Source organism: Aythya marila (genome assembly GCF_965140915.1).
Source record: "Aythya marila genome assembly, chromosome: 7".
Lineage (NCBI taxonomy): Eukaryota > Metazoa > Chordata > Aves > Anseriformes > Anatidae > Aythya > Aythya marila.
Window position 1 is genome coordinate 31,200,979 of NC_139048.1, and position 22,657 is coordinate 31,223,635.

The window sequence follows — 22,657 nt, forward strand, 5'->3', positions numbered from 1 at the left end:
TCATTGATACAGAAGCTTGGCGTGAACGTATGAATTCATAGGAAACAGCTGCTCCCAGAAAGGTTACTCGCTTTGAGGTGTGAAACATCTCTCCCAGGCTATGTGCCCTGCCACTTCTGCTGACTGAGGACTGAGGACAGACACATTCCTGGGCACGGGGTATTAGGCACATGGGAAAGTAGGAGAGAGCTGCTGCAGGGTACTGTCTGTGGATCGTAAAGCTTGCATAGGGAAAAGGATACAGGTGGAGAGAGGCATTTCACATTTCAACCTTGAAATAACAAATGGACCAACATCCCTAAATTCAATAAAAGCAAGATTATACAGAAAAATTTAGATGAGTATCAAAATTATATTTTCAAGTGGGATCTATAACAAGATTCAATCAGACACACAAACACACATACAGAAAAATGTTTCATGAAAATGGAAAGAGTAAAGTACAGTCTTATGTGAGCAATAAAATACAGAAAGCTATGTAATTGAAGGAAAAATAGAAAGTGGCCTGAACACTAACCCTGCACCAGTTCTATCAAGCAACATCTGAACAACCTAAAGAAGGGTGGAAGCAGCTCAGACTCTTCTGGAGTCTCTGGCAATAAGAAAAAACAGCAGTAATTTTAAAACGCTACAGTGTAATGAGTTTTGACAACACCTGGTTAGAATGAAAATGAGTCCTTTTTAGTAGATGATTAGAGGGATTATAACCTAAAAGATTAAACAAAATGCCTCTTCAGAATCTGGTCGGTTGAGATTTCTCAATTCACTTGATTATGGAGTTTTTTCTCCAGTCACTGCTACTGTTACAGAGCACCTCTGAATTAATGGTCCTGGCATACCCATTCTGCTTATTTTAAAGTGACTAATTACAACTAAATTTGTCTTTGCAATTATGTAATCTTCACTGATGAAATTAAACTTTTATGTGTTAAATTGGTATTCATTTCCCTGTTTGGGAAAAAGAAAGCCCAAACCATTTGGTTAAACCCTGCATCTCCCCCCATCAGTCACTGAGCACACAGTCCTTACTGCCCCGACATGGAGAGGCAGTGGCACTGCTCAGAAAGCAAGGACAGAGCTCTGGAGCTGGGTAAGTGAAAGTTCAGCATCACTGTGATAACATCAGAAGATGGAGCTGCAACTCACTCCTTCTGAACTATCATCACATTATGAAAATGAGCGTTTTCAGTGTGTTCTGTAGCAGGAAATATTTTATCTGCTATAAAAGCCAACAGTTTTTTTAAACACAATTAAACTCCCAAGCTTCTTTTCAGAATGTAACAAACTGTGAAAGTCATTTACAGCGTTGGATGTACAGCGCCATCACTTTCATCCTCCAATGTAGTGACAAAAATACAACATAAATTAAGCTCCATTTTCTTTTCCTTTGTAGATCTGTTCTGCACTGTGTTGAAGTACACCAGTTTAAAACCTCAGTTACATAAATAATTAACTAGGACCAACTGAAAGTTAAATGCCAGTTTGTAGGAAGAACTACCTACTTCTTTCCTGACTACCATTAGTAGAAAAGTTGAAAACACTTAGAAGAGTGGCTGCCACATCAAAGTGAGTAGGATGTGGGGAAAGTTCTTCCAAAACGCAGTCTCCGAGTAAAGTTAATGCCTTTTCCAACTCAGAGCTTGAATTAGAGGGGTGACCTTTTTGCTGCCCAAAGGCAAGTACAGACTTTTGGTGCAGCCACACCAGGAGGGACCTGTCCAGCTATTACATTTACCATACACCAGCAATGTCCTTTTTGAGCACGTGAGGCGTTTGCACTAGGAGGTTTTGCCATTAGGGACAGAACACATCCAGTTTGGGTACACCAGGAAATATTTTCCAATGTAGACAGGACCTCGGTTTTGACAAAATTCATTTTCTGTTACATAAAAAAAGACAGTAACTGACAATTTCCTGATTTCCCTGAACCCCTTTCCATCCCCCTGTGTCCATACAGGATCTAGGTACTTGCGAAATGACAAGTAATTTTGTTATTCATGGATGTATGAATATTGTTCACATGAAAAACCAAAACACAGGCTGAAGCATATACTGCAAGAAAAAAACAAAACAAAACAAAACAAACAACAAAAAAAAACCACAAATGTTTAAAATATTCGATGAAAACCACAAAAATAGCAAAAAGAAGCTGTGTCTCAAGACAACAGGCACAGATTCAAGCCCTCAGCTTTCTGCTCTCAATACCGCATGACACCAAGCATGTCATTGGAGCATGCTGTGCCTGATTTCCCATCGCTAAAACAAACACAATAGGCACTAAGATGCTACAAGTGCTTGTAGAGAGCGGCTTTTGAAACCTGCTTCCTTTGCCACTGGTTTCCATGGAAAATTAGCATCTCCCTCGTTTTAGTAAGACAGCCAAGCTCACTAAAAAAAAAAAAAAAACACAAGAAAGTTTAGGCAACTGTCATTTTCCTGTGTACAAAAAATAAGAGTGCACATGTACAAAGGAGAAAAGCAGCAGCAAGTCTGACTGGCCAGGCTGGGGGAAAGGCATCTGGCTCCAGCCATCCCCTGCCCAAGTGCCTCTCCCAGCCTTTCCCACTGATCTTCATTTACCTCTGTGCTGCCTGGCAGTCACCTTGGGGGAGCTGCTCCCAGTCCTCAGCTCCTGCCACCCCCCTGCAGCCCTCATCTCCAGCAATGGAGCAGGATGTGAGTTCCCTGCTCCTCGTCATGGGTCATCGCTTCCCGAGAAAGAGGCGTATGATAGTATGAGGTAGGGATTTCACTTCTGTCCACAGGCAGATCCATTCTGCCTTACTTTGGCCATCTGTAGAGTAAATATGTGATCAAAACTATCCACTCAGAGCTGCTCAGTGCTGAATGGAGAGGGCAACTCAGCTCCTCTGCCTTAGAGACAGCAATTTCAACATGGGCTGAATGGTCCTTTAGAAGTTACCCTTCCACTAATGAGGGAGGCTACCCTGAGACTAATTTCCACTGTTTAATGCAGGTGATGTGGAATACAACACAATTTTCTGGAGCTGTATTTATTGCCCTTTTGTATCAGAGGTACAGCTTATTTACTCTCAGGCAACTAGGGAATAGATTATTCAATTAAATGTACAAAAGCGGGTAATTTAGAAAGTTAACTTATGATGACACCATGGCAGCAGCATTGCACTATTGGAAACAATCATCCTGAGTTTGGGAAAAGCATACTGAAGCTGTGCTTCAATGCATGCCTAAGGAAGAAGGGGCAGAAGTACAAGTGCTATGCTAAATACAGCTGCTGCTGAGAACACAAGAGTGACTGTATTTAGTGAGGCTATGGGCCATGTAACCCAGTATGCTGAGCTGCACATTCATAGAGACGTCAGGAGGTCTTTATATTTTGAGGAAACATGTCAGTCTCACCTGTCCATCTGTGCTGCCACTCAGATTCTGCTTCACCCTCCTTTCACAGATCTGCTCATTGAATTTCGGAAGCAGCCAGCTGGACAGGGGCTGCTTTCCCCACTGCCCACCCATTCACAGGTCTGTAGAGGTAGAGCTGTGTGAAGAAGCCCTAAGGATAGCTAAGGCCAGCCATACTACATGCCACACTCTTCACTCCTTCACACAAGCCCTTTGGTCACACACACAGCCAGACCTGCTCAGGGCACCACGCAGAGGCTCTGTACAGGAGCAAGCATTTCAGAAGCCAAAGGCCTCAAAGACAGCCAAACGTCCAAGCACTCTGCTGGCAATGTAGATCAGGAAAACAAACACTGATGGTTTGAATTCCTTGAGCTTTTTCTCTGTCACTGCTAGGACAAGGAAAACCGGGAGCTTCCAGCTCCAGGGAGATTTTGTAAAGTGTCCCCCTCGATATCACTGATCAGTGACATATCCTCCTGTGGCACGACGCATCCCCACGGCTGCACAGCACACATCCCTTCCCCAGCACATAATTCAGAGCAGTACCCACCTCAACCAGACTGGTCCTTTTGCTTAAAATGAGAGTTGACATTTTCATGAAACCAAATAAACCCAGGAATGGCAGATGGTGTGTATGTGCAGGGAGGGGGGTGGAGGGAGGAGAGCGTGGTTTTAAAAAAGTACCTGCCCCAAATACAGTGCAAGCTACAATCAAATTGCAAGTGTTGGCAAAGTGGAGGGAAGAGAAGAGAAAGAAATAATCCTCTGGCAAAGGAGTAGGGAAAAGGCTGGTGCATCGATCAGTGTGATCAGGGTGTAACTGTGGATTAAGCAACCAAAAAAGAATCACATTGCCAGGTAAAACAGCGTACCCAGCACCACCCTAGGAACAGGCAGACGATGCTTGGTGCAGGAGGAGGAAGCCCTGATCTCAGTTTGGAAGCGATGCTGATGTGAGGGGCCAAGCGCAAGGCCTCTGTCCCTCTGCGCCACCACGAGGGGCTCCTGGGCCTAGCTCACTCCCAGCCTTTTAGGGCAGCTGCAGGGGTGCTGGGGGGCTTCCTACACCACACAGCAACAGGAGACAGTGAATCACGGCCTAATAAAGAGTCTAGGACATCGAGGCTCTAGTAAAGATCGTGGAACAAAAGAAGCTTAATGACATTTATGTAGGGAAGTGACTGCTTTAACTACCTGAACTGTAAAGCAATGGGGTTCCTCTGCACATGAAGGTGCAGTGCAGAGGTAAAACGCTGTCTGTCCTGTTATGGGTGCTGCTTTTACTTTATTTTTGCTGCCTGGCATGTCTTTCCAATAACCTGGACCCCAAGAATGGAGAAAAATTACACAGCCAAGAAGGCCTGAGGCTAGAATTACTCTGCTGGAGGAAAAAAAAAAAAAAAAAAAAAAAAAAAAAGAGGGGTGGGAGAAGGCAAAAGAAAGGCACAGCATTATCCCAAGAGAACATCTACCTACTAGAAACCTCTGAGAGTCCCCTCCCTATTTTTTTATTTTTATTTTTTATTTTTTGCCATCAGAATATAAAAGTCTGTATAGTCTTTGTTCTTTGCTGAAGTGTCTTTCTGGACAAATACCCACTTCTCAGTAGCCTTCACATATTGTGAAGCAAGAAATGCGTGTGCTCGCACACTATTCTTCAAAGTAATACACAACAAATTATTTGATTGAATTAATAATCCATAAACACTAATTGTACTTGACACGAGAAGCATCCTACCTTTCTCCTCCTTATTGAAATTAAAATACATTCTTTGGCTTAAATTATTTCTCTACATTTTGACTTTATGACAGCAAATCTTTTAATCAATCTGTCATAATCTTATGACTTCACCTTCAAACAATTCAAATTCTTGAAAAAGAATTGATGTTTAGTCAAAAAAAAATGATGCATTTGCTTGCACTGCCATAAGCACTCACATGCTCCATTTATCTCAAGCATAAAGATTTGTTAGCCAAAGTTTGTCTCCATGTGAATTCTGTTTAAGTACATATTTACACAGTAATTATGGCTCTGTATGATTTAAACTCTAGTGAAATACACAAAACATCAATGGGTGGTAGCACAATACACTTTTTTCATGTTTTTTTACATGTTTCAATGGGCAGTCATGAGATCAGTTTAATTAAATTTCACACTGCTATCCTTGAAATGTTTATTTTCTGTGGATTTAGTTTTGCAGTCCCAAATTTAGAAATGTTTTAGAATAGTTACTAGTCCGTGATGGGAAGGAACTATGGCAGGGGTCCAGAGAATTCTTCAGCTTTTATTTCACATCATTCTATTATAACACAATTATGTTGATGGTGTGGCAATAATACATTAGTGTTATAATACCAACACAGTGGGTTATTTAGTTTAAATATCTTACTATGTTTTACGTCTCTTAGTGAATTAAAATAATTCAGGAAGGCATGCAGTGGCCTAGGGTTGAAAAATCTTGTTCCTGCAGAGATATTTACTTAAACCAAATCTAAAGAGATGACTTTCAGTATTTATGCAATAAATCATCACTATAAAATAAGAACTCCAGTCTTGATGAGGAGCACCCATGCATACCTTGTAAGTCACTGGGGCATCTTCTGCGGCCTCTGATGGGGCCAGATGCAACAGGAGATTTAGGCATCTTGGCCTAATGAAGGGCTATCCTTCCCTGACGTGAGCTAAACTATCCTTGGTTGTATGACTGAACGCTCAGCTTGCAACTGGCAATGAACAATCAGGTGACATGAAAAACTGAAGCTTTGGAGGATCAAAAAAGAATAAAAACAGGAAAAGGGGGGAGAGTTCGGCATATGTTCCATATACAGAGAGATGGAAAACAAAGTATTTGCTGATACTTGTGGCAAGCAGCTCCTAACCTGCTGCATTCAGTTTGATTTTCCATATGTCTTAATAGACATGACTATGAATAGTCATAAAAATTAAACTAGTCTTACCCTAAATACAGCAGTAATAATCAGCTCTCACCCTATTACGCTCTGAAATTAACAGGCTGACTGTAAAGAAACACCTACCCAATTTCTCTTAATTTACCTGTCATCAATTACATTGAATTATGACTGATCCTTTTAAAATAGTTTCTTTTCTTTTCTTTTCTTTTCTTTTCTTTTCTTTTCTTTTCTTTTCTTTTCTTTTCTTTTCTTTTCTTTTCTTTTCTTTTCTTTTCTTTTCTTTTCTTTTCTTTTCTTTTCTTTTCTTTTCTTTTCTTTTTCTTTTCTTTTCTTTTCTTTTCTTTTCTTTTCTTTTCTTTTCTTTTCTTTTCTTTTCTTTTCTTTTCTTTTCTTTTCTTTTCTTTTCTTTTCTTCTTTCTTTTTTTTTTTTTTTCCTGTTTATTGCAAGACTTGCAAAGAGTATTCACAAGCAACTCAAAATATAACATTAGCTTTTCTATGCCCTGGATGTTCTCAGAATCATTTCTGCGTTTGTTTTTGTTTTGTTTTGTTTTGTTTTTTAACATAGAATTCACTTTACATATAAAGATTCATGACTATCAATGACCAAAATCTTAGTCGTCTCTTCACTGCTTTCCATTTCTCAAATGAATCTTGTTTCTTTTTCTTTTTTTTTTTTTTTCTACTGCTGAACATATTTTGGAGAGATTTCTAGTTTGCTAGCGCAACAGTGACAGTGAGAATTTCTTTTTGTCAAAGGAGCAGGAAAGTTTAAAGCTCAGCAGCATGAGAGGTTTGGATTGTTTTTGCCAGTGCACATTACCTTTAAATTTATGCAAGTAGAATCTCATATGCCAAGTTTTAAAAATTAATCTAGAGTCTCTCACAATCCCCTACAGTTTTCACAAACTGAAAAGTATATAGGTCAAACAGTTGAAAGATGCCTCTGGACTCATTTTCCCACATTTTGGCACATGCAAAAAGCACCTGCGGATATACCAATGTTTCTCTTTTTTCTTTTCTTTTCTTTTCTTTTCTTTTCTTTTCTTTTCTTTTCTTTTCTTTTCTTTTCTTTTCTTTTCTTTTCTTTTCTTTTCTTTTCTTTTCTTTTCTTTTCTTTTCTTTTCTTTTCTTTTCTTTTCTTTTCTTTTCTTTTCTTTTCTTTTCTTTTCTTTTCTCTTCTTTTTCACCCAAATTCCACATGCCCACCTTCCTTTCTGAGTGATAACCACCAGCAGCCACACAGCCCCAACAGAGCCAAGGTGCTCCAACACAGGGACGCTGTAATCCACCCTCACACATCACCGCTCTGCAAAGCAGAAATACTCTGCACCGTTCAGGAAGAGATAATAACATGAGAGCTTCAAGCACACAGGGAGAGTCAGGGTGAAATCCTGTGCAGCATAGACATGGCCAGTCTGCTCCGCAGGTTTGCTCCCTAGCACAGCTCAGATACTAACCAGATCCCATCAGACAGCTCCTGGTACAGGAATCAGTTGCTCATGTGTTCAAATTTGACATAATTAGTACCTGCACAGGAACTTTTTTAAGTTAAAGAAGTCTGCCATTTGAGAAATCCTTCTAAAAAAATGAATTGTTTCTGCTATGATAAAGGAATAATCCCAATAGTTCCTATAGAAATTCTTTTCATTTAAGACTGAAACTAGAATTTGACAGTGACTCAAGGAACCGTATTTTGACAGTTATGAAAATTTTGAGCTTTTTTTCTCTATATATATTCTAGGGATATTAGCATTCTCCTAAACAAAGATAAAAGTCTGCAATTTAAACACATGAATGTCTTTTATATATGGAACATTGCCGTTCTTTCTAAATTGTGTTCCAATTTCCAGATTAGAAGAATAAAAAAAAAAATGTTTAAGTGACTCAAAACATTATGAAAGTTAAGTAGCATTGCCAGCTTAGGATGAAGATTCAGGGCTAGTAGTATTTTCTCCAATAAATTCACCACAGCACGTTATTTACACAGCTCCCTCTCCATCATTAAGGCCAGCGATTGCATTAGCTTCCTTGACAGTTTGTCAAGAAAACGCTCCTGGTATGGTCCAGTTTCTCAAACAATTGACAACTGCAAAATACAAGGGAAGATGTGGGGCTGCAGCAAAAGGGTTATCTTTGGCTAAGTTATTCATGCAAAGGTGGCAATTTTCCATACTAAGAAGCATTGTGATCAGTTGCTTATAATCTGACATAAAACCTGAATAGAAGAGTCATGGTTATGGTTTTCTCTCATACGTTATGGGTTTCTGATTTGTTTCCTTTCACTAGTTTCTTGTAATGCTGTTTGCAGTTCACATCAGAAAGCTGTGCTTTTGCTCGGTGTTGACTTGACTGGTATTTTACTCTAATTGTGCCCATTTTTCTGTCCAATTTGGATTCTGAAATTGAGTTCAGACAGAATGGTGTTGGGTAAGGCAGGCTGGCTGTGCTGCTTGACATTCATTGCTCATGGGCTGCAATTCCTCAGACCTCCCCCTGCTACAAGTCTCAGGCCCTCACGAGACCTCTCTACATGACTTTGCTTCACCTATGCATTTGCTGAGATCTCTGTTGCATTAGATGATGGAGATAATTTCTTAAAGAAACCTAACGGTGAATTCATAATTTGAATAATGTAAGACTAACATGCTCTGCAGGGTTGGATTTGCATAGTTTTTTTTATGCAAATATCTGTAAGCATTTAAGCCTTCAAAATACATGCACGTTTTGGGTTACAGTTTTTTCACTTAATGAATATTCTCTGCTGGACTATTTAGGGATCAACTACAAGCATCTTTGTTTACAGAGTAAGCTAATTAATACAGTTAATACAGCAGGGCACAGGGGTGAAACGTGCTCCAAACACATACAAGAGTCTGCTGGTGCCACATGGTGTGACACGGATAAAAACCAAGGCAAGTTTGTTGACAAAGCAGCTAAGGTTCGTGCGCCTTTCAGATGGACTTCCAGCAGATTTCCAGTGAACTTGGGCTGATAAAATAATTCCCTTTAAGCAATGCAAAAAGCAGGCACTTTGAGTCCCTTCTAATTCTAATTAAGTGAATAAATGATTTTTAAAGTTCATGGATAGTTAACATTCTTGGTTAACATAAAAACATATATATATTAGAAAGAGCAGACTGGACCAAAACAACAACCCCAAACCCCAAGCCCTTTCGTATTTCATTTTCATGCATTTGAATAACAGCAATAAAAATTAGGAATGAAAAGATCTGATGAACACGGGGACTTTGACACCCTGCGTAGGACTAATGGCATGGTTCAAATGCCCTCTGAAGGAAGCAGAGCAAAGACTTCAATTCTGCTCTGCTGCTTCCCAACCAAATAACCCGACTCCTGGCTACAGCTTACACAGGAGAAGGACTCTTGGCGTGTCTCATCCAAGTTGCTCTAAGATTAATCTAGGATTAATAGGTGTAGTAATGACTGCTCTGTATGACAGTCAGCAAACCACATTAGGAGAGTGATATCTTGATTACAGCCTCTGTTCCAGTGACTAATCTTTTACAGAAAATTAGAGCAATTGCTAAACAAGGAAACAAAGTAATGATACTAGGGGAATTCACACTGAGTATTTATAGCCCAGTCTGACATACCTGCCAGAATTAGAAAAAACAGCATTGATCACTGGTTCATTCAGGGCCTCACTCCATATACCAAATAAAAAAAAACAAGGTTAGGCCCCACAAACTCACTAATGGTGATTTTCTAAAAGCCCTCTGCTGCAGCGTAGGTTATTGTAGCGTGGGGGTAACACATACGTGATTCACACTTAGTGAATTAGTTGGTATCTGCTAAGACAGGAGAATAATCTATGGAGAATATGGGGATGAAGTGCAGATAAATGCTCTGCTCCAGGGAAAATGACTGCGTGACCACCCTTCACTGCCAGCACCACTACTTGACAGGCCAGCAACGCCCCTTGCAATTTCAATCTAAACAATCTCATTAGCTTCTCTGACAGAAACCATCAGAGGTAACATTTGTCTTGGCCTCACAACACAACGAAGGTGGAAGAAGACCTCCAGAGAGGTCTGAGGAGCGTTCTCTTTAAGCAGGCACAGGCAAGGACCCCGCGGGAGCAATGCTGGCTGTGAAGGCTCCCTTTAGTATGCAAGAGAGGAGAACTATTTCCATAATGCTGCAGGGCATACCAGTGTCTGTGGTTAAGTGAAATTCACTTTGAAGAATATGGATTGTAGGCATGCATCCAAAGCCACATATAGAAGCATCTGATATAAGACTGGGCTGTGAGATCCAGTATGTTTAGACTAAGAAAGCTCAACATTGCTTTAGAGAAGCATGGAGAAAAAAACAAGACAAATGAGTGCTGTTACTGAAAACTCAGTAAAAAACTCATATTTATTTACTTTTAAAACACGATGGCATCTAAGAGACAACTCCATTATCATTTGCTGAGGATGTGGAGGTGTTTTTTTCCCATGTGAACAAAGCTTTACCTGCCTCTGTCCTTACCTATTTATTATAAAGGGCTTTCATCTGCAGTGTGGGCAACACAAGGAATTGCTCGCTTGCAGCTTGCGGTATCTGCTATCACTGAAACCTCTCAGGAGAGTCTTTTATAAACCTGGAAAGTGAGCCAAGGGAGCTCATAATAAATGTGGAATAGCAATGCCCTCATAAATGAATGAATGAATGAATAAGTGAATTACTTGTTCTGGTAAATACAAAATATTTGAATATTGAATGCTTACCTTGAAAGCACTTCCAACAAAAATCTTTTCTTCTGCTGCTACAGTTCATAGTTAACTCAAAGAAATCCAACAGAGGCTAGCATTGTTGGAAAGTGGAAGCACTTTTTACAGATCCTCACAGATATCTAAATATGTTGCCTCATGGCACTGCAAAAGAAAGATTTTTTTTTTTGGACTGATAGCTTTTCAAGTTGTTGACTGGGCATATCTTAATTAATCCCAGAACAATTTCTGAGATAGGGATGCAGCACTTACAGTCCTGCCCATGTAATGCCTCTGGTTTCACAGCACTAAAATGATGGATGTTTGGCCTGATGACTTCTAATTGCACAGGGAAGCACCTGGTTGTACCCCCATAGTATCCAATTTATCGAATTCATTTTATGTAGAAAGAATTGGTATGGATTCAGACTTGAATATTTTATTGTCCTGTCACTAGTAAAAACAAACAAACAAAAAAAATAAGCAACATGCGTGTCTTTGAACTCGAAGCCTTGTATATCGAACACTACCTGTGGTGCCCACCCAGTGGGCAGTGGTAGTCTTGTTTTTGTTCCATACTCTTCTAAAGCAATGTTGAGCTTGCTTAGTCTAAAAGAGTGCTGGATCTTGCAGCCCAGTCTTAAATCAGATGTTTCCATATGTGGCTTTGGATGCTTTCCTATTCAGCAGTGGTCCAGAGACAGGAGAGCACACACAAATACACCCCAAGCAAACAAGAGTTACATATCCCACGAGCATCTTTAACCCTGACTTTTCTAAACAGGAGAATATTTTGTATCCTTTGCTTAATTGCCAGCATTGGAATGCTTTAGGTGAAACACAGATGCTTGAAGCCATCCAAAATCCACATAGCGCTGCTGCAGCCAGGACACCTGAACCAGCTCCTGAGTGCCTCTGAGGCTCCGGAGGGTAAGAAGCCCTAAAGGCTAGCAGCACCTAAGGCTAATTTTATTGGCATTAGACCCTGAAAGCAGTTAGGTTTCCCAGGGAAATAATATGACTTTTCTTCGATTTAATATTTAGAATGTGATTTAAGTGTTAATAATTAATGTTATCCTACATTTAATTTCTATCAGTGAAAGCAGTCTATTCCATTTCCAGTCAAAAGAAAACTGCGGGCACTCTAGTGTTTTATTAACACATTACAGTAGCAGTGTAAGCCTGTACAAATGTTAATTTGTTATAATTTTATTGCAGAATAATATTTACAGTATTTCAGAGCGGATGTATGTGATCAGCATTTTGTACCCACTTGGCAAGTGGATCTGAACATCTGCTTTGATGATTTCTGTTCACAGCAAACCGATTCCTGTGGTGCTGCAGCACGCTGCTAGCATCAGGGACCTGTCCCGTGTGCTGCTCACAGCCACTTTCACAGTGTAGGCTCTTTCTGACAGATACATCATCACTGTTCGGCATATGAGAAAGCCTTTGGGCAAACAGAGAGTCAAGGTCTTTAATTAATGACGGTCAATGCTCTTTATAAAAGTGCTTGTAGAGGTATCAAAGCAATAACCTATAAAAGTAGCACATTGTGGGAAAGGAGGTGAAAGAAGAGAAACTGTTAAAGCTGCAAAGAGTCAAGGGCAAATGGCTATACTACACCACGCATTGGTTTCCCTCTGCTCCCTCCCTTTTCTTCCAATGGAGCTGAAAACAATATGCATATTCCCTGGAAGAACAGAAAAGTTGACATAGGGCATGAAATAAAATAAAATTAAAAAAAAAAAATAAATCAAAACACATAGATAGATCTTCCAGGAATAAAAAACAACAATAATAATAAACAACAGCAGCAGACACACACACACAAAACAACCGCTTTTAAAACAGCAGTTTTAATATGGCACAAAAGAAACTGGGGAAAAAAATACATTTCAAAGAGCATAAAAGAAAAAAAGAACAACTCATCTAGCACTATCATAAAAAGTGAAACAAAAACGTTCAGTCTAAAAGCAGAATTTATACTTTCACAAAAGAGAGATGAAAGGAAACAATCGCATGGATTTTAGAATAACTGTGCATATATAATGCCCCTGAAAATGAGTGCCTCTGTGCAGCTCAAAGGGATGTAACATAGGAGATGCCTGAAAAGCCACTTGGCCTATTTCCCTGCTTTGAGACTGGACCAACTGTCATCAAAATAATTCCTGGGGAATGTTTGCCTACCCTGCTCTTAAAAACCTTTATGAAGATGCTTTTCTCAGTAAAGTAGTAATGAAGATCTCCCCACCTCCTTTGCAAGCCTACTCCCTGCCACGTTCGTCTTTGCCTCTCAAAGTTTTTCCTCACGCCAAGCTTGTAGCTCTTTTTCTGCATTTGACCCCTAATTACTAGTCCAACTACTGTGGGCACCGAGCACAGATTATTTCATGGCAAGTAAGCACTTGCAGCCTTTATGGCTTATAATATCTTCTGCTTCCCCCCTCCTGACAGAAGAGGCCAGCCTTCCGAACTTTTTCCATGCACCCCAAATGCCCCAAGTGCCCCAAACTCAGCGCTGCACTCCTGCCGATGCCTCACAACCACAGCGATCAGCACGAAAAGATTACATTGCCTGTCTTGCAGATGAAGCTGTCCTGTCTCAGTGTTTTGTTGGGATGTTTGGCTTCCTGGTAAAAGGCTGGCATTGCTTGGCTAAGGATTCATTACACCCTCCACGCTCTTTCCTGAATCCACCTGAATTTGAGCAGGTGATTACTCCCGTCCAAGCGCTTACAGTTCGTGCTGAATTCTGTTCTCATTGAAAGAAATCGCATTGCTGTGATGCAGTTTGCTTTTGGCAAAACTATGCTGCCTCCTATAGACCATCTATCAGAGGTTAGTGGCCTCAGAGGTGCTCACAAGCAGTTTATTTATGCCCGCATGTTTTCAGGAATTGAAGTTAAGATACTCAGCCTGAATTTTCTCTTGCTCATCCATTCCCCCCTTTTATGGTGGTCATGACACTACCAATAATTTTCTTGAGTGGATTCCACTCGTTGTGCTTAAGACCTCAAATTTCTGAAGATCTCAAAGAAACTCACTAATGAACAGTTTTAGCTGCTGTCTTTATCTAAGAAATGCCCTCTGGTAAAATCCATCAGGCCCAATTCACTTGGTAGTGTTCAGCTCAGCAACACTTTTCTTTCCTGGTAGCTCAGCTCTAACAGTCACCCATCGGCCCTTTTGCAGCAGAGCCCATAGGTGTTTTTCTCTTTGAAGCAAAGACTTACATGCAGAGAGAAAATCAGTGCTGCCTTCCTTCCATGCCCCGCTCAAAACAGACTTTGGAGCAGCCTTTGGACTATAGAGCCCCCAAATAAAACAACCTACCAGAAAGCAAGGACATCAGCGTACTCTTTAGAAAAGCCTTTAGTTTAACAGAACAGTAGACTACATGTGCTCTAGTTAAGCATTTACTGAATAATTTTTAAACTTGGAAGCAAATAAACTTCTGAATTTGCCTTCAAAATATTTGAGTTTACACAAACACATTCAGTTGTCAGAAATTTGTATGCAAGAAAACCTGTCCAAGAGATGCTCTAAGAAAATAATAACATTATTTGAATATTTGCTTAACAGAAAACTCTTATGCTGTCTGGAAAACTTCACCTTTACCACTGGCAAGAAAATACCAGAATACAAGCAAACTTTCCAAGTTGCTCTGACTCTGAAATAGCCTGGGAAATTTACTCAGAGGAGGATTTATACAAACATGTGAAAATTGAATTAATATGAGGAATGGAAGGATTTCCCTACACCAGCACACTGCTGAGACCATAAAATGAAGATTTTTGAAAAGAATTGCTGGAAGCAGCAGCAGGCACCCTGCTTGGGCTACAGGTAACTGCCGACGCATGCATTCCTGACTCTGAATTACACAGGTGAGGCGATGCTTGACAGCATGAGTCAGAGCAAAATCCTAATCAGCTTCCACAAGCTTGGACAAGACGACAGAGTTGCTGGGAACCCAGCTAGCAGGCAGCATGTGAAGTCAGTGAAGTAAGGGAGTATGTTAGCTGGCAGGTGGAAAACGAAGGGCCCACCCCCAGGTCCTGCAAACCTTTCTCATGCTGCATCATGGATCCACTGCCAGCAAAGCATCAGACAAGAAACTGGTTCTGGGTAACTGATTATCCTTGTGCTAGAAGTGACGTGCAGGCTGATTGCTGGTTTATCTCCTGTCATTTGTATTTCATAGCATGAGCCTTTAAACAAATCACCTGCCTCACACATGCAGGAGGACAGAGGGAATACCAGAAGAAGGTGTGGGAGAGCAGTTTTACTCTATTATAATACAGATCATGTACCTCTCTGAGACTGCTTTGTATGCAACAGCATCACAAGCCATAAAACAAATCAGTAATTCCCATCTCTAATGCATCTCTAATCCAACATTTACCTCAATAAAGGATAATACTGCAACCTACACAACTGTGAAGCCAACGTGCCATAAATCACTACTAGATCTTTCCTTTTCAAAGATATAAAAAAAAACCATTTTTTTCTTTGAATTAACTTTAGAGAAGCACAGACTTAATGGGTGAAACATATTTATCTGTTAACTTTAAATAATTTCAAGTATGCCAGGGATGCCTGAATACCTACAGTAAGGTAAAATTTGACATCAAGTGCTGTAAAAGAGCCACCTAATACTGACAGAAGGTTTAAAATACTTCTGTCTGAATAAAAGGTGAGAAGATTGTTTGAATTATCTGAAGTCAGACGTAACACTCACCCTTGTTAAAAGTTACACGTTTTGAAGTTCTCTGCGTGTTGAAGAACACACTTTTCTACACAGTCTCTTGCTCAGCTGAAATAACAGGAAGAAACTTAAAAGAATTACCAGAGGTGAGCCAGCTTCTCTGCTCTGGGAATTATGTCATGCCATTTCTACTGCTACTCGTATGTTTCGGGACAGATGTCAGTGAGACGTGTGTTGGAATCTCTGCCTTTGGGTGATGGACTGTCAAACAGGGACACTTGCACTTCTGTATTGCTGGGATTAAGAGGAAAAAGCTTTCCCAAATAATATCAGGAGCCTTCTATTGAACACAGTTCACCTGCAAAATCCACAAGACATATCCATGCAGTCTAATTTGAAAATTCAGTATATAAATAGCTATAAAATGCCACTTGCTTCCAGCTTGTCAAACCAATACCAACGTGTAGACTGGAGAGAAAAAATAAAATCATGGCCACGTTCATCTCTGGTAGAAGTTTCCTGAAACCTATCGTGGCACTTGATGGAGCAGCCTGGCTGCTTTTTAGCTCTGCTCGGAGCCTACACCACCAAGTCTGAGACATGCATAGAGACAATACAGGAGGGAAACGCCAGGACAAACAAAATATCCATTCTCTGCTTTGGAAAGAAAGCTGCCACCATGAGGAACACAGGTATAAGGGTGACTTTCCTTCTACGGTAACAATTTACAGAACATGACACAGAGAGGAATAACAACAAACCATTTCTGCTTTATACAGCTCCAATTCAATGCAGCTTGGAGCATGATAATAGACTTCATTCTTGTGACAATTACAAAGCATTAAAGCTGTATATCAGAGTCAGGCCAGTTTCAGCACTACAACATTGCCTTGGGCAACTTGCAAGGTGAGGGAAGAGCTGATCCACCACTGTCCTTTATAGGCAGTGAAATGAAACAACAAAGAGGGGCAGGAGAAAAAGAAGAAACTTTCACATTGTGTTGTTGAGGGACTCTGCATATCAAAAGGGCCATGAAGAATTGTTCTGTGCCCCCAGATGAGCTCTCCCCAAAGATACGGGTAAGAATTAGCTGTACAATGGTGGGGAGGGGAATTCAGTGAGAAATACACTCTCTGAAACATTAGTAAATATGCCACCCTAGATATTTCACATTTCTACAATAATGTCATTACGACATTAAAAAGAAATGCATCAGAATACCTTAGAAAAGTCCTGTTCGCAGAGGACCCAAAGACTCAATGCAAAGAATGATCCACAGAGGACTCACAGTAGGAAATAAATGCCAAATAAGTACAAATACCTTGTGTTTTGGGGATGGATTCTTGGGTAACATTCCATGTTGGTGACTCAGCCTACTCTTTGTAGAGGATAAGATTTGTTTGGAAGACATAGGACAGACAAAACCAGAATCATCCTCTTGGCTCTGCAGGTTCTGCACGTTGGCATAGGCACCCTGCACTGCCTCAGATAGAGCATCCCAGCTCTCAAGGCCCTTTGGCCCTTGCCTTTTCATGGTGAGAGTTACTGCTTGGAAATTTTTCTGTGCAACAATCCTTGGCGTTTGCATAGCGTCTCCTTCCTCCCTCTGGTACGACCTGGTAGCAACAATCCATGCCTCCATATTTTGTCATTTTATTCTCTTTTTTCATATTTCCTCTTTTGACACCATCATCTTTATGCAGTAGTACTATCAACAAAGCGAGCCCAACTTAGTGGCATCCACAAAATCACCGGGCATTTAACAGAACTATTTAACATGTATCATGGTGCATGGAGCTAATTGGTAATATATGATAATCACATATATCTTGTGCGATAAACAGTTTCTGATCTCCTACCTAATTCTGTTGTCATGTTTTGACAGAATACAATAAACATACCTGCCGCTTATTTCCTTGCTGGGGTATCCATCACAAGCAACAATTTCACCACACATATTCAAGTTACCTGACCTGAAAGGCAATATTTCTGTATGCTGCCATGATCACAATACCTGAGAATCTCAGGAAAATTAATGAACAGTCTCTGAAGCACACCCTTTATCTTACAGACATAGAGCTCAGTTACAGAGAGCTTAAGGGCTTATTTAATTTCACTGAACACTACCATGTAAGAGCTAGGCATCTACTCCAAGCTAATCATCAAAGCTCCCTCAAAAGATAATGAAGGGAATACACTTCCAAAGGTCACTTAATTGCATTCCAAAATGCCTAAGAGAAGTAGGATGAACTACCCACTGGAAGTCAATTGGTCTCTCCCTTTTAAGATTACCGAGGCAGTCTAAGTGCTGAGGCTGCACGCCTTACTTCTGCATACTGACAGCTAGGCTACGATCCCCTACCTCTGTGAGGACATCTGAGCAGTCGTTTCCACACCTGCAGCACAAGATCATTCCTCCTGCCTCCCAAGAAGCCTTCAGTTAGTTGTATGTGGGGTTCCTCAAAGGAAGAGGGCCTCTGCTGATCACAATCCGGGCTATAAGGTTGCCCATTAAAGCACTTAAGATGAAAAACTGTAGGCAAGAAAGAAAATTATAGGGGGTAGCATGACTTACAATTTTAAATAATTTAAAATAATTTTAAATAATTCCACTTTTTCTACTGGATAAATGGAGGACTTTGCTACTTGGCAAACGTGGAGATGTCACCCTGACTACTACCCAGATATTTTGTGTTATATCAGCAGCATGCCTGCATGCTTACCATTGACATTATCTATGTGTGACAGCTTCAGCAAGGAGATGTTAGGCACCACAGACATCTGTTCATCAGTCCCACTGAACAGTAGGAAGCCTGAGGAATCGTGATGTAACTCAGGAATAACCTGAGAGCACAACACAGATCCATTCTGTATTTCCAAACTCTATTCAGGCCTGCGACATTAGCACAAAGTCCATTAGAAAAGAATGGAAAGTATAGAAAAACTCATGCACAGGTGTACAGGAACAAGTTGGAGCTTTTTCTGACACCTTCCACTTTAGCAGTACAGCATCATCCTTGGCTGAAGTCTGTCCATGAGTAGCCCATTAGGAAGTTGAATGGAGATATTTTCTTCCTATTAAATCAGGTTACTCTCTGCCCCTCTCCTTTGACCATTTTTGTTCCCAATCCTGTTTTCAGTGTTTGAACACTGCAAATTTGCATTATAAATTTTATTTCACTCATACTCTTTCTCTAGTAACCTTCTGCCCTCATTAACATCACATAACAATGAACAATGACATGCCTCAACCTTTGGAAGGAGAATTGAAAGCATTCCGTACGACTCATAAAATTTACTTTGCTTGTGCACCTAAAGGCATGAAAAACCTGATCTTAGATATTCCTCTGCATGAAAGGGAGACTTTTGTTAAATGTTTTTTTTTTTTTTTCCAGTAACTGTAAGCTTAGTTTTACATATCATCTAACCAGACTAAGGGGAAGGGAGACGAAGTTTGAGGAGCAAGGCACCTGTCCATTCATACATCCAGAAGAAAAGTGGGGGATCTGAATCATCTGTTAGCTACAAGCATTCTGAATAAAAAAGAATATATCCCCCGTTGTAGTTACCTGCCACACCTTTCTGTTGCCTTTTTCTGAACAATAAAGCAGCAGTAAGGATAAATTTGGCATGACTTCCAGACAAGTTTTCAGAGGCTCTGATCTATTTTTGCAGCATACTTGAGAACTCTGTCTTAATTCCAAAGGAAGCCCAACCTCCTGATCTTCAAAGTGCCTTCCCTAAAGATTTTGGCTTCATCACTACAACGTAACTCAGGAGCTGTGGGAAGGGAGGAAGAAGGACCAGAGACCTGTTCATACTTCACAGGGCTGTGGATTTCAGTGGCACCTGACACAAGGGGGTTGAACACATGCATTAAGTAACTGGAGAGAGCTACCCAAAATTCATGCTGAAGTTCTCGATTACTGCACCCCTCGTACAAGTTCAGAGCCAAAATGAAAGGTCTCTTAAAAATGGTTTAAGAGGGTGCTGATAAATCAAAAGGGAGATTGTGTTCATACTTGCTGTGGTATGGAGTCATGTAAAGCATGACTCGAGTCACTGAATCTTGTTTTGTAGAAGTCAGAAATCCATGGGTTGGTAATTAAATAAGGTTACTAACAATTAACAACTTCTGTAAAAGAACTATTTTTTAAAAAAACTTTCTCTCCTCCCTTAGTGTGAATAATAATTAGCATGCTGCTTATGAAGAAAATCTGACCTGAAACAGCTTTTCTTAGAGCTTATGCAATGTCCTGACATTAATTGATTTAAATACACATTCACAAGCTCCTGGACTGACTCCTTATGTCTCAATCTACACTGCACAGCTACAGACATCTGCACACACTCTGGCATTTGCTTAAATCCCAATGGCAAAAAGCAAGCTCCACAATGAGACAATTGCAATGCCACCATTACTCTTTTATCCCACATACTCTTTTTTTTACACCATGTAAAGAGAAAAAAAAAATCAGAATCTGCAACACTTCAAAAGCTCAGGTCTGTGCTTTTGCCTGAGTCCTGGGAGACACTGGATCCCAGAGACACACACCCTCCACAGAGATGGCTCTGTCACTATGCCCAGTATTAAAAAGGAAATTTTGAACTTACCACCCAATTTCAGCTATTCTAGCAGGGCACCAGGACAGAAACAATATCTGAAGTATCCAGACCAAAGCTATGTAGAGCTTTAAAAAGCAAGGACACATTAAACCATATCCTCAAGTGATTGGGAAAGGAAGGTGTCCTGTGGCTGGGACAGAAGGCACTTTTACATTACTTAGAATAGATTTCCCCAGGAGGTCTGAGACATGCCTGTATTAAACCACATTCAGGAGGCAAACAATTAACTCTTCATAGCTGGCTGTCACACGACTGCAGCCATAACTAGACAGAGATCCATTTAGTAAACATGGGATGTGATAGAAAGGATATAAACTTTGATAATACAAGTTTCAAGGGTGACACTGACATACTGGTAGGTTCACAGTCCTAGAGGTGTATCAACAGTATTCATCAAAACAGAATCCTACACATACAGGTTTTTTTCTCTCTCTTTTATAGCGATGTAGGAAGCAGCAAAGTCAAACTCCTTACAATACATAATGCACCTCAGTACAGAATGCTGTCCAGAAAGAAGATAAAGTGATAAACAAGGAGCAAAACCTTCTGCAGAAAGATTGTGCACCAAACCGAAGGAGGATGGGTTTATTGGCAACTGTTACGCCTAGCACTGAATTCAACTGCCAGCTCCAGAGACCTCTACATTTCTGAAGCTGGGAAAAGATCACTCCGTACTTGTCCCATCTCTTACATTATTTAAGGCTCTACAGAGGAGACAGACTCAGTTAAAGCCAATACACCCAACCTTACAGAACTTGGAAGAAATGAAAACTTCATTCTCTACTCGTTTGTTCCCTTTAATTTATATTGCATTTACTTTTTAATTGTGAAAAGACAAAAAAATAAAAATAAAATCACAAGAGCAGGTGATATTATTTCAATCCCTTTGCAAGTCTAATTCATTTTCAGATCAGTGCTCCGTGCACATACGCTGGAAAGGCACACTGGGACATCAGCAAATTTTACAGTAGTATTTTTTCCCGATACATAATTATAGTTAAAATCAATCAAAATACATTGCAAGGCCCCTAAGTAATATAAAACCCTAGTCCTATGCAGCAGCCACAGCTTTTCAAAGCATTTTTGAACTTTTTGCACAAACTGCTTCTTACCCTTTCCCAGTGTTGGCACAGAGCATGAGGGAAGATACTCTTTTGTGTCCAATCTGAAGAGCAATTTGTATGTAGGCTTTTTTGTTTGTTTCCCCCAGAGATAGCATCTATGAAATCTATATAGGTTGGGGGGATTATTTTTTATATTTTGGCCTTAAACAGACAAGATAAGCTGTATTCTTTCACAGCTGGTATCTGAGTCCCACCAGATCTCTATCTGCATGCAGTGTGACTATTTTCAAGCCAACAATGAATCACCAGCAGGAGGATGAGGCAGAGCACTGGAGCACACATTCTAGGTAGTTGAACTATAGAACAATCTCTATACAGTAATTTGGTTATTTCTGGAAGAAATGAACCATATGAGCAGCAGGTGTGTATGCTAATAGAATGACTTTGTGTTTTAATTAAGCAGTATTTCCCTACAGAGTAATTACATATGTTGTTTACTCAACTTTTTTTTTTTTTTTCTAAAAAGAAAAAAGAAAAAAAGAAAAAAAACCAATCTCTTTCTTTCCCAGGCAACAAATGAAAGATCTTAAGAACCTTTTAAAAAAGTAGAGAAAAAACTTGGTAGACCCTATACATACATGAAAAACATTTGCTAGGTACAATTTCAAAAAGGAATTTATATAACAGATGGTGTTATCTGAACTCCCATCAAAAACCATTTCAGCTCAGATAATACCACTGATTCTACTGAGTGAGAAATTTTACATCGATTGCCATGACTGTAAGAACACCAATCTACCCCAGTAGATATTGTGAAGTACCATTTGAAATAGAGACTACAGAGTCTAAGGAAGAGAAGATAGATTTAATGAGGCATCCACTTCCTAAGCGTCAGCAACAAATGGAGCATTTTCCTCGAAGAATTTTCATCTCCAGACCTTCCAACTACCACGTATCACTCCAAAGTTGGTCTAATGGCAGACGTTATCTCCTGCTGCACAACTGGCCTCACTTCTGGCCTGCGGCTACCACAGCTATTGCTATTATTCAGTGATACAGCAATTATTCAGCCTTCCTCTATACCTGTTTCTGCTGTGAAAAAGCACTACTATGTAGGCAATGTTAAGTTAACATTACAGAACTGAAAATAACAATGCAGCCAGAAGATACCTGCTATTTCTTTAAGTATGTTCATGGATTTACCACTGGGCTTTGCCTGTTCATACCAGGTGATGAGGGAAAAT